The 11,469-nt window shown below is 37.3% G+C and overlaps 1 long non-coding RNA gene across 1 annotated transcript; it reads right to left on the bottom strand.

The window, feature by feature from the left end:
- Nucleotides 1–3,044: 3,044 nt before the first annotated feature.
- Nucleotides 3,045–7,928, bottom strand: LOC116421377. Its single transcript, XR_004231720.1, has 3 exons — nt 7,689–7,928; nt 6,664–7,085; nt 3,045–3,408 (listed from the first exon to the last, which is right to left on the bottom strand). It is a non-coding gene; the product is annotated as an uncharacterized LOC116421377 (long non-coding RNA).
- Nucleotides 7,929–11,469: the final 3,541 nt, after the last annotated feature.

Below are 11,469 nucleotides of genomic sequence, written 5' to 3' on the forward strand. Positions count from 1 at the left end.
TTTTTTTTGCATGCAGCATAATGAATATGGAAATATGTTTAGAAGAATTGCACATGTTTAACCTGTATTGGATTACTTACTATCTGGAACAGGGATCGGGGGGACAGGGAGGTAGAAAAATTTGGAACATAAGGTTTCGCAAGGATAATGTTGAAAACTATCTTTGCATGTATTTTGAAAAATAAAAAGCTATTGTTATAAAAATAAATCACAGAATCGAAGAAAAAGAAAGAAAGATGACTAGAATTGTGGGTGATATGAGTTTTGAGTTCTTCAAGGCTAGGAAACTTTATCCTGATGAGATAATGTAGGGCTTTGGGGGAAGGTTCAGGTAAAAGAAACTTTTATGGCTTCAGGGGGTGAGGGATGAGGATATTGTGGGTATACAAACAGAGACATCTGTGCAGATCACGGGAGAGTCATCCAGAGAAGAATGGGACCCAGCCAGGTGGTGCTGAGTCAGCGATGGAGAAGCAGAATGTGGAGAGGGAGGGGACAAAGGGAAGACGTGTTTAAGAGGGAGTTAAAGCCACAGTTGGGAGAGAAAGCCATAGTGAAGAAGAAAACAAAGTTTTCTAGGGTTAAACTCATAACTAGGGTTATGGTTTGGGATGTATGTGAGTAGAGTTAGAACTCAGTCTGTGGTCAGGGACATGTTGCAATCTGAAGCTGAAGTAAGCTATCCCTCAATGACAGAATTCATCTCAGTCTGGATCCAGGGATAATCAATCCCTGATCAAGCTTTTGCTGTCTATTGTGCTATAGCTAGAGAATTGAATCATCAAGATACAGATACAAAATATAAATCATAATCCCAACCAAAAGTTATCAATAATGAGGTGAGGAGGGAGAAGAGGCAGGGAAGTTTTTTATTTGAATAATCTTTTTCTAATCCAAAAGCTTCAGGAAACTAAACTTTATTGACCTAACTCAAGGTACTAGAACAAGGGTTCTCAGATCTTTTTTGGCAATCCAGTGAAACTTATGAACTGCTTCTCAAAATAATGTTTTAAATGCACAAAATAAAACACAGGTGATTACAAAGGAAGTTAACTATGTTGGAATCAAACACAAGTTTTTCCCATTCAAGTTCCTGAATCTCCTGAAATCTGAATATAGGCCTAATGTTGACTCCCTATATTAGAGGAAGAAGGGGAGGAAAAAAAAGTAATGTAATGATGAGGGAAAGAAAGGAGGAAAGTAAAGAGAGAAGAGAGGAAGAACCTGAAACCTAGAAGAAACAGTTGAAGCTGAGATGACCAAAAACATAGTTGTGATTAGTATAGACAACATTTCTCTCCTTTGTCCCTATTAATATCTCCAATTTCTATTCTGAAAGTGCTTGGAGGTTAATATGGAAACCCCATGATATAGATAGGTAATATAGTATTATTATCCCATTTTAGCACAAAGGGAAACTAAGGCTCGTTAAGGTTAAGTGATGTCAAGATGACTAATATGGAAATATGTTTAAAATGATCATATATGTATAACCTATATCAGATAGCTTGCAGTCTTGAGGAAGGGGGGGTTACAGAGGAAGGAAGAAAAATTTGGAACTTAAAATCTTTCAAAAATGAATGTTGGGAGGCAGGTAGGTGGTGCAGTGGATAGAGAGCACCAGCTCTGAAGTCAGGAGGACCTGAGGTCAAATCTGATCTCAGACACTCAACACTTCCGAGCTGTGTGACCCTGGGCAAGTCATTTAACCCCAATTGTCTCAGCAAAAAAAGAAAAAAAAAATGTTGGAAACTATCTTTACGCATAATTGGAAAAATAAAATACTCTTCAAAAAAAGATTAAATGATGTGCTTATTCAGATAAATTGGAGATATATATGATTTGAACCCCAGTTTTTCCTGACTTTAGGTTTAGGCTTTGAAATATTCACCCTATCCCTCCTCCCTCCTAAGCCAAACCCCCTAGACCTGGTATCTTTTTGTGGCCCCAGCTTCACCAAGTTTTCCTCCTTATATCGCTTACTAAAACGCCTCCATTCAATGACTCAACCCTTTGAGGTCTCTGTGTGACTTTGGAGAAGACATTCATACTCTCCCAAATTCAGTTTCCTTCTCTATAAAACTTTGGAGCTGGGAATTGAATGGTTCTGGTACTAGCAGTCTGTGATTCTAAGACTCTTCCCAGAGTTGGTGTTTTATGATCTAATATCCTTGCCAGGTATGACATTACATGTTTTAAGGTCTTTTCCAGCTAAGATACTGTGGGATCCTATAAAATGTATTGCTAATTGTGTGCTATCGGGAGAGAACAAAGGAATAGCCGTTTCTCTCTCCCTCCATGTGAAAAGTAGTTTCATAGGAGTCCTCTAGAGCCAATGACTGTCCTGTGTGGACTTTTTCAGGGTAATGGGGAGCTCAAACCGGAGATCAGGGACATGGATGTGGTACTTATATCATCTTCCCTCCTTTGACCTTGGGAAGGCTTGTGCTAAATAACTGAGGGACACTGAACCATCCATCAGTCAGGTGAATATGTGGGGACTGAGTTTCAGGAAGCTAGGCTGCCCCCCTAGGAGAGCTGTTTGTTTGCAGAAGAGCAGGGAGCCCCTTTCTGTATGTACTGACTGAGAAGCTAATTGCAGTATATTGCATCCACAATTAATTAACATGCATGTGAATCAGCTAATTACTCACTAGCTCTCCCCTCCTTTCCTGTCGGCAAAGTTCACACAGTGTTGGGAAGGACCAAGAGCTGAGCCCAGCTTCTTCTCCCTCTCTTCTTCCATTTCCCTTTTCACATTCTCCTTCTTTTTACTCTATGGGACTGTTTCGGTATTTAGAAAGGTTGGACTAAGATGTTTGCTATACTCTGGGTTTCAAATGCTTGAATATATCTAGGGGTTAGGCAACAAGAAGCTTGGGTTCTAACCTCTGATTCTAACATTGACTTATTGTGTGATCTGAGACAAAAGAATTCCAATTCTAGGCCCCGGGCTCTCCATCTGTAAAATGGAGAGTTATGTCACATTAACCTTCTTTCAACATAGAAAGAGATACAGGGAATACCTCATTTCATTATTCTTCACTTTATTGACTTTGCAGACATTATCTTTTTCACATATTGAAGATTTTTGGCAACATTTCACGGAGCAAATGCCATTTTCCCAAAAGCATGTGCTCACATCATGTCTCTATCACATTTTGGTAATTCTAGCAATATTTTAAACTTTTCCATTATTGTTATATCTGCTATGGTGATCTGTGATCAGTGATCTTTGATGTTACTATTGTAATTGTTTTGGGATGCCATGAACCGTGTCTATAGATGACGGCGAGCTTAATTGATAAATGGCGTGTGTGTTCTGACTGTTCACCATTCCCCATCTCTCCTTGGGCTTCCCTCAGTTAACATCTCCAATTGTTCTATCTATGTCTGGTCCAGATGGCTCTGGAAGAGAAAATAAGACTGACTTTAACATAGTCCACCCTCTCATAAATTCAATGCACTTGCATGTTACGGCATCACCTCCTTAATGTCATGTTCCTTTTTGAGAAGGAAGGACAAACAACAACATCCAGTTTCCCTATTCCCTGGGAGACAAAATATCGAAGAATATTATATTAACTTAGTTGATAAAGCTACAACAGGGTTTGAGAGGATTGATTCCAATTTTGAAAGAAGTTCTATTATGGGTAAAATGCTAATCAAACAGCATCACATGCTACAGAGAAATCTTTCATTAAAGAAATAGTTAATTGATGTGGCAAACTTCATTGTTATCTCATTTTAAGAAACTATCACAGTCACCCCAACCTTCATCAACCATAAACATGATTGCAGGACTATTAACATCAAGGCAAGACCTTCCCATCAGCAAAAGTATTAAAACTCTCTGAAAGTTCAATTGATGGTTAGTATTTTTTAAGCAATAAAATATTTTTAAATTCAGTGATGGACATTGTTTAATACCTAATACTACTGAAGACTTAATAGACTACAATATTATGTAAAGATAACTTTTATATGCACTAAGAAACTGAAAAATTCATGTGACTCACTTTATTGTGATATTGTGATATTTCCTTTATTGCGGTGGTCTGGAGCCAAACTGGTTCCAAGATACGTTTGTATCTAAAGAAATGTGTTATTTTCTCTTCTCTGACTGTCCTTCACCACAACTCACCACTGCTTGGGTGAGAAGTAATTAAGGAGGGGAAAAAATCAAGGAGGATGTTGCAAAAAGGAGACCCACTGTCTCAAACGATTGGTGGAGACCCTAGTTTTCTTCCCCAGAAGCTCTCAGATTGGAACTAGGAAGGAAAGAAGGACTTGACGTTCTCCAGGTTTCTTCCATTTTGAAATGGTGTAGTAGAGAATCTCTCTAAGGGAAGAAGGGAAGAAGAGGCCCTTCACATAGACAAAGCTTCGAGAGGCATAAAGATCAAACTGTCTACCAGTTGACCTTCAATCAGAGGATCACAGAATTTCAGAGTGGCAGGGCTCTCACAAGGCATCTAGCCTGAGTCCCTAAAGAGAAATCTGGATTATCTTCAATAAAGGAGCATCCAGACTTAGCCAAAGACCCACATAACTCATTTTGTTTTGGAAAAGATTGAATTGTTAGGAATATTTTAGTCCCCAGTGAACCTTAATAGACATCTATTTTACTTCTGGTTTGGTGCTTTGGGGCACAGCAGATCAAGGTTAATCAATCAACCTGTAAATCAATCAATCTGTAAAAATTTCTAAAGCATCTACTATGTGTCAGGGACTATACTAAGTGCTATACTAAGGATACAAAAAGAGGCAAAGGACCTTACTTTCAAAAGGCTTACAATCTAATGGATAATAATGACATAACATTTATATAGCACTTTCTATATGACAAGTGCTTTACAGTTATTATCTTATGTGATTTTTACAACACTCCTGGAAGCTAGGTGGTATTGTTATCTCCATTTTACAGATGAGGAAACCGAGACAAAGAGAGATTAAATATTTTGCCCAGGCTCATACAGCTAATAAGTGTCTGGTGCTAGATTTGAACTCAGATCTTCCTGACCCTAGGCTTAGTAGTCTATCCACTGTTATGGGAGTAACTAACTAGTGGCTGCAAGGTATTAAAGGGGCCACCTGCTAGTGGCTGCTGGGGATCTAATTCTGGCCAGCAAAATAGATTCCTTCATGTGAGAGGATGATAACGATGCAAGGTCAGATTTGAACTCACAAAGATAATCCTTTTGACTCCAGGCCCAGGACTCTGTTCATGTACCACCTACCTGGCCCATAGTTCATCAATAATTTTCTTAAATTATGATATTCCAAAAATAAATGTAGTAGTTCAGATGATTTCTAATAATGGGGAAGTATAGTGAGATTTCTACCCTACTCCCAATTCCTGGAAATTCTTAGCTTTTTAACCTACCATGTCACATTGTTGACTCATATTTAGCTTGCAGTCCACTAAAACCCTCTAGATCTTTATTTTGGAACAATTACTGCCCATACTATACTTATGAAGTTGATTTGTTGTTTCCAAGTGTAAAACTTTACATTTTTAAATTAAATTTTATCAGATTCAACCCAACATTTTAACCTGTCTTTGAATCCTAACTCTCATTTTTTATGCTAGCTATCAATCAATTAATATTTTTTAGCTGCCTACTATGTGCCAGATACTGTGTTAAAAGAGGTAAAAGACAATTCCTGCCTTTAAGTTACTTACTATTGCTTTCAGCTTTGTATTAGCAGATTGATGACAATGGAATCTATACCTTTATTCTTATCATTGATAAATATGTTAATCAGCATAGGGCCAAAGACAAATCACTGAGAAATTCCACTGGAGATATTCTGCCACATTGACATTGAAACATTATTAACTACTCTTTAAGACTGGTCATTCACCAAGTTTTAATTCAATTTATTCATATTTCCATCCAATCCATATCTTTCTATGTTCTTCAAAAAATAGTATAATTTACTTTATCAAAAACCATGCTAAAATCTGGTAAATATCCACCTATTCTTTTTATTTACTACTTTGACAATCCTGTCAAAAAAAATTGGAATTAGTCTGGCATGAACTGTTATTGAGAAGCTATATTAATTCTCTGTAATTACCTCTTTCCTTCTCAATGTTCACCTAGCTCCTTAATGGTTAATTCTAGAATTTTCCCAGAAATCTAAATCAAACTGATGGACTTCTAACTTTAAATTTCTGTTTGACCTCCTCCAAACTTGTGATACCTTCTGTGATCTTCCAAATACCACTCAATTATTCAGCAATCACATCTTCTAGTTCTTTTATGACCAGAGAATACAGTTCATCTGAATCAGGTGACTTGATTTTATTAAGGATAGTCGAGTTCTATCTTTTTCCTTACTTATCTTGGATATCAGTTCTCTTTTAATCGTGTTTGTACTGTCATTTTCAGAATGAAGATCCTTTTACTTTGTGAGGAAAACAGAAATGAAATAATATTTGAACAATTCTGTTCTGTTTTCAATTATTATCATCTCATCTACCCCAAGGAAAAGTCCTATCCTTTCTTTAAATTTATTTTTATTTCCCCTACTAATAAAATGTTTTTTTTTTCCTTCAAAAAATTTGGTTTCCCTTTCTGGTCTCTGCTCATTCTGAACTTTAGCATTCCCAAAATTATTTTTACATGATATATCTCTATATTCATTATTTCTTACCTGGCTTTGATTCTATCCACCTGCTGCATGTTTCTTTTTGGCGAGTTCTCTGTGCATCCATATTCCTTTTAAACAACTATTTTTTTTTCTTCTTGGATTTTTTTTAAAATCGTGTCTTCAGAATTCTTTCTTAATAGCTTCTCATCAACCCTTCTGGGCTGACTTTCATGAAATTTTAGGCCATAGGACAAATAGGAACTTGTCTTTCCTAAGGTGCCTTAAAAATCTGTTTTTTTGTTTTTTTTTTCAAATATAGGACTTATTTCAGATTATATCTTATTTTCTTCTACTTCCCTATTATGAACTCAAGGAGGGATTGGTCACTTCCTCTCAAGATCCCATCATTGCCAACTGAACAACCAGTTTCTTTTTCTTCATAAGAACTTTTCCAGAATAGCATTTCTCAGTGTTGATTCTTCTGCCTTTTGAAGTATGAAATGAAATTTAAGATGAGGGAAGAAACTATAAGTTGTTTTCAGTTGTTTTCATTCCTGTCCAACTCTTTATGATCCCCTTTGGGATATTCTTGGTAAAGATTTTGAAGTGATTAGTCATTTCCTTCTCTAGCTTATTTTACAGATGAGGAGACTGAGGCAAATAGAGCTAAGTGACTTGCACAGCTCACACAACTATTAAGTGTCTAAGGTCAGATTTGAATTCAGGAAGATGACTCTTACTGACTCCAGGCCCTGCACTGCAGCCCCTAGCTACTGTTTTGGGCAGAGATAATTTCATCAGCTATCTAGATAACTGAAATACTTTACTACCATCATATGATATCTTTTTCTGGAACTCCTCATCTATTTCCTCCTGCTGTACTGGTGGTTTTTAGTATACTCTGATGAGACTTATGTTTCTGACTATATTGATCTCTCAAATTCTCTCTACCAATCTTTTTACTTTAAGTTACTACTTTCTCATACATGAGTCTATGAATATCAACTCATAAAGAATAGCTGCCATGCAGAAATTTTTGAAAAATATTTTTACATATCATTTTTTTAAACTAGCTATACATTACTAACCTATGATGTTCTCCCTCTGAAGCCCTTCCTTCTGATCGACAGGAATGATGAGACTATCACTGGGTCACGAATGTCTTCTAGGCACTCACATTCAAAATTTCAGTGTCATCCTCAACTTTGCATTTTCATTCACCCCATATATCCAATTATTTGCCAACCCTTCTTTTTTACTTCCCTGATATCTCCCTTATACTTTCCCTTCTCTCTCTACTTACACAGCTTCCACCCTGGCTCAGGCCCTCATTATCTCTCTGAACTACTATAATAGTCTCCTTAATTGGTCAACTTACTATAAGTATGTCTCCACAGAGCTGTCAAAGTGATTATGACATAGTATGATCATGCAATCAGCTCCTTTTACTTGCTCTTGGTTCATCAAATGCTGCTTACTCATTTTTTTTTTTTTTTTTTTTAGAATCAGAGAGGTAAAATCTAGAGCTTTTTTTCCTTTTAAATTTTTTTTGTTGTTGAAGCAATTGGGATTAAGTGACTTGCCCAAGGTCATGCAGCTAGGAAGTGTTATTTAGTGTCTAAGGTAACATTTGAACTCGGGTCCTCCTGACTTCAAGGCTAGTTGCACTACCTAGCTGCCCCTTCTTTTTAAAATTTTTATTCATTTTGAACTTAGATACAAAAAAGGGAAAAAAACACATTTTCATGGACCCAGCACAACACAAAAAGAGAATTCAATGTGAAACCATGAATCCCCACTTCATACCTTTTTTTGAAAAAACTATGTAGCAAATATTATAGATCATTTTCAAAGCTATCCTGCTTTTCTGTGCTTCCTTCTGAGTTTCCTTTTGTTCTCTGCTAAAACTATTTACAATTTGGTCCCATCCTGACTATTCAGACTTATTACACTGCATTCCTACCAGTAATCTCTACAATCCAGTTGCATTGGCCTTCTTGCAGGCCCTACCATCACACACGCTTATTTCCCATCTCCAACTTTTCTGCTACTTTCTGCTGGAAAACATTCCCTCCTTACTTCTGCCTTTTGTAATCTCTGGATTTCTTCAAGGAGTTAATTCAAACACTGATTTTTCCTGGAAGATTTTCCTGCTATGTGTGAGGTATACATTTCTAGGTATGAGCATGCTGTCTCTCCTTGAAACCAGAGATTTTTCACTTTTGTGAAACCATGCCTACTTACCACATAGCATAATGCCTGGCACATAGTAGGTGCTTAATAAATATTTTATAATTGATAATTTCTAGCTCAGGTAAAAGGGAAAAAATCATATAGATCACAGGATTTAGAACTAGGAGGGATCTATAGAGTCATTCATTTAGTGAAAAACAACTAGGGTAAGGTAGGATAGGATAGGATTGGGGAAGGGTAGAGTAGGGTAGGAGTGGGTGAGGTAGGGTAGAAAGCCAGCTGGGCAGAACAGTGGTTAGTACGGTGTGCTAGTGTGAGTCAAGAAAATTTGAGTTCAAATCTGACTTTGGGCAAATCACTTAAATTCTACTTACCTCAGTTTCTTTATCTGTAAAATAGGAATAATAATATACCTACCTCCCAGGTATTATTGTGAGGAAGATAATAATTATAGAACACCTAGCTTAGTGTCTCACACATGGTAATAGCTATATAAATGATAGCTACTTTGAATTTGGACTCAGAAGAACTGGTATTGCATCCTGGCTCTGTTATTTATTTCCTAAGTGACCATGGCTAAAAGTTTACTGAGGTCACCTCTCTGGACTTCACTTTCCTCACCTGTAATAATTACCAATGTTAGTTATAGACTCGGCCTCCCAAATGTCTTAGTATAATTTTAAGTTTTAATAACTTGAAATTACACTAAGACTTTTGGACATAGTATTGTAATGGAGATTATGTAATTATGTGGCCCTTTAATGTTTGCAAGGCAAGCATTATTTCATTTGAACTTCTAAACAGCCTGGAGAAGTAGGGACTACAAAGATTTTTATTTCCACTACAAATGAGGAAGTCTAGTTTCAGAGAGATTAAGAAACTTAACCCTTTGGTCAAGTTGACCTCTTGTCCCTTTAATTATATTCAAGGAATTAGTGTCAGAGGCAGAATTTGAACTAGGCAAACTTCCAGACTAGAAGGTCGGTGTTCTACTGACTTTATAGCCTTAAGGACTAGCTGAGCTAGGAAGGACCCCTGAGACCAGAAAGGGGATAGAGGCAAGGTGAATAAGTTTCTCAGTGGACATTTGGGACATAAGGATGTCCTAACTGAATGTAAACTCCCTTTGAGTGGGAATTATTTCATTCTCTCTACGGTGTACTCCAGTACTCAGCCTGCTTAGTAGGTGCTTAATAAATGCTGGTTCATTGATTGTTTGGAGAGGGGCCTGAGCTCAGCTACAAGTACAGCCCTTTCTTGTTTGAGGAACCACCTGGCCCTCTTTTAGGGCTTACAGTTAGTATTTAGACTCTTTTCAAATTTATGGCGCCTTCTGTACCAAGGGCAAAAGTCTAGAGAAAGGCTCAGGTCTGAATCTGTTGTTGTTGCTTAGCTCAGACCAAGGGCAAGTTCACATAGACTGAATGAAATCTGGATGATTAAAAGAGACATAACATTTATCAGTCTCTTTCCCAGGCAGAGCCCCAGAAGCTGTGGTTTCCAGGTGGGGCTGCTGACCTTGTTAGGATCTGACCAGTGTGTGTGTATTGACAAAGGGAGGCCTTTAATTGGGAGGAAAACATGGCATTATGGATTTGAGCACTGTTTGGTTCACAGTAGTTATACTATATTTGTGTGACATGCAAATTAAACTATAAGGTATATATGTGTATAGATACATATGTATATTGTTATTTTATTATTATATATTAATATTATACTCTTATGTTATAGATTAATGTTATATAATATTACACATCATTTATATGTGTATATGTATGCATATGTGAAATATATGAAAATATATACATATATATATACCCACATAACCCTCTGATTAAAACTACAGCTTCATCTGGGCTGGAAAAAAATTCTGTGCAAGTTCTCTCATTTTACAGATTCAAAAACTGAGGCACAGAGACATTCATTGGTTTGCCCAGAGTCACACATTTAGTAATCATCTGGGGCAAGATTTCATCCTGGGCTTCCCGACTCAAATAACAGGACTCTACCCAGAATACCACACTAGCTCCCGTCTGCAATTCTCCCTCACCCTTTTCTTCCTTCTAGCCACGAAATTGGACCCTGAATAGTCCAGGAAATGAGGAATAAGAAAGAGGAACTTTTACTCTAATTAAGATTTGTAAGAGCCCCTGGTAGCAGGATTTATATAAGATGGGGAAGACACTGCTCCTATCCTCAAGGAGCCCCATATGTGAGGAAGAGACGGAGCCCCTACGCTCTTCAAACAGACCCTGCTCTGGAGGAAAAGGTCAAGAAGACAAATCCCATCTTTCTCCTTCCCTCCTATTGACTTCTGAATTTCTCTTCTTTGCCTCTTGTAGTAATGCTAGACGCCCCCTGGTGGTCATGGGCTGTGAACGGAGAAAATAAGAAAAAAAAATTAATTTTTTTCCCTTCCCCCCCCCCCCCCCATTCCATTTATTAACAGTGCTAGGAGCTGGGAAGGTGGAAAGTTTAAACACGATTGAGGCCTGCCTTCATAAATTTCCTAGTCTAACATTGGGATAAAGGATAGACCCAGATAACTATGATATACAATATCAAGTGATAAATACAAAGTATTCAGTGAAGTCTTACATTCCTGACCAGGGACACCAAGGAAGGCTTCCTGGAAGAAGTGATATGGTTAGAAGTGATGGATAAAAATTCAAA

This window comes from Sarcophilus harrisii, chromosome 1 (assembly GCF_902635505.1).
Source record: "Sarcophilus harrisii chromosome 1, mSarHar1.11, whole genome shotgun sequence".
Classification (NCBI taxonomy): domain Eukaryota; kingdom Metazoa; phylum Chordata; class Mammalia; order Dasyuromorphia; family Dasyuridae; genus Sarcophilus; species Sarcophilus harrisii.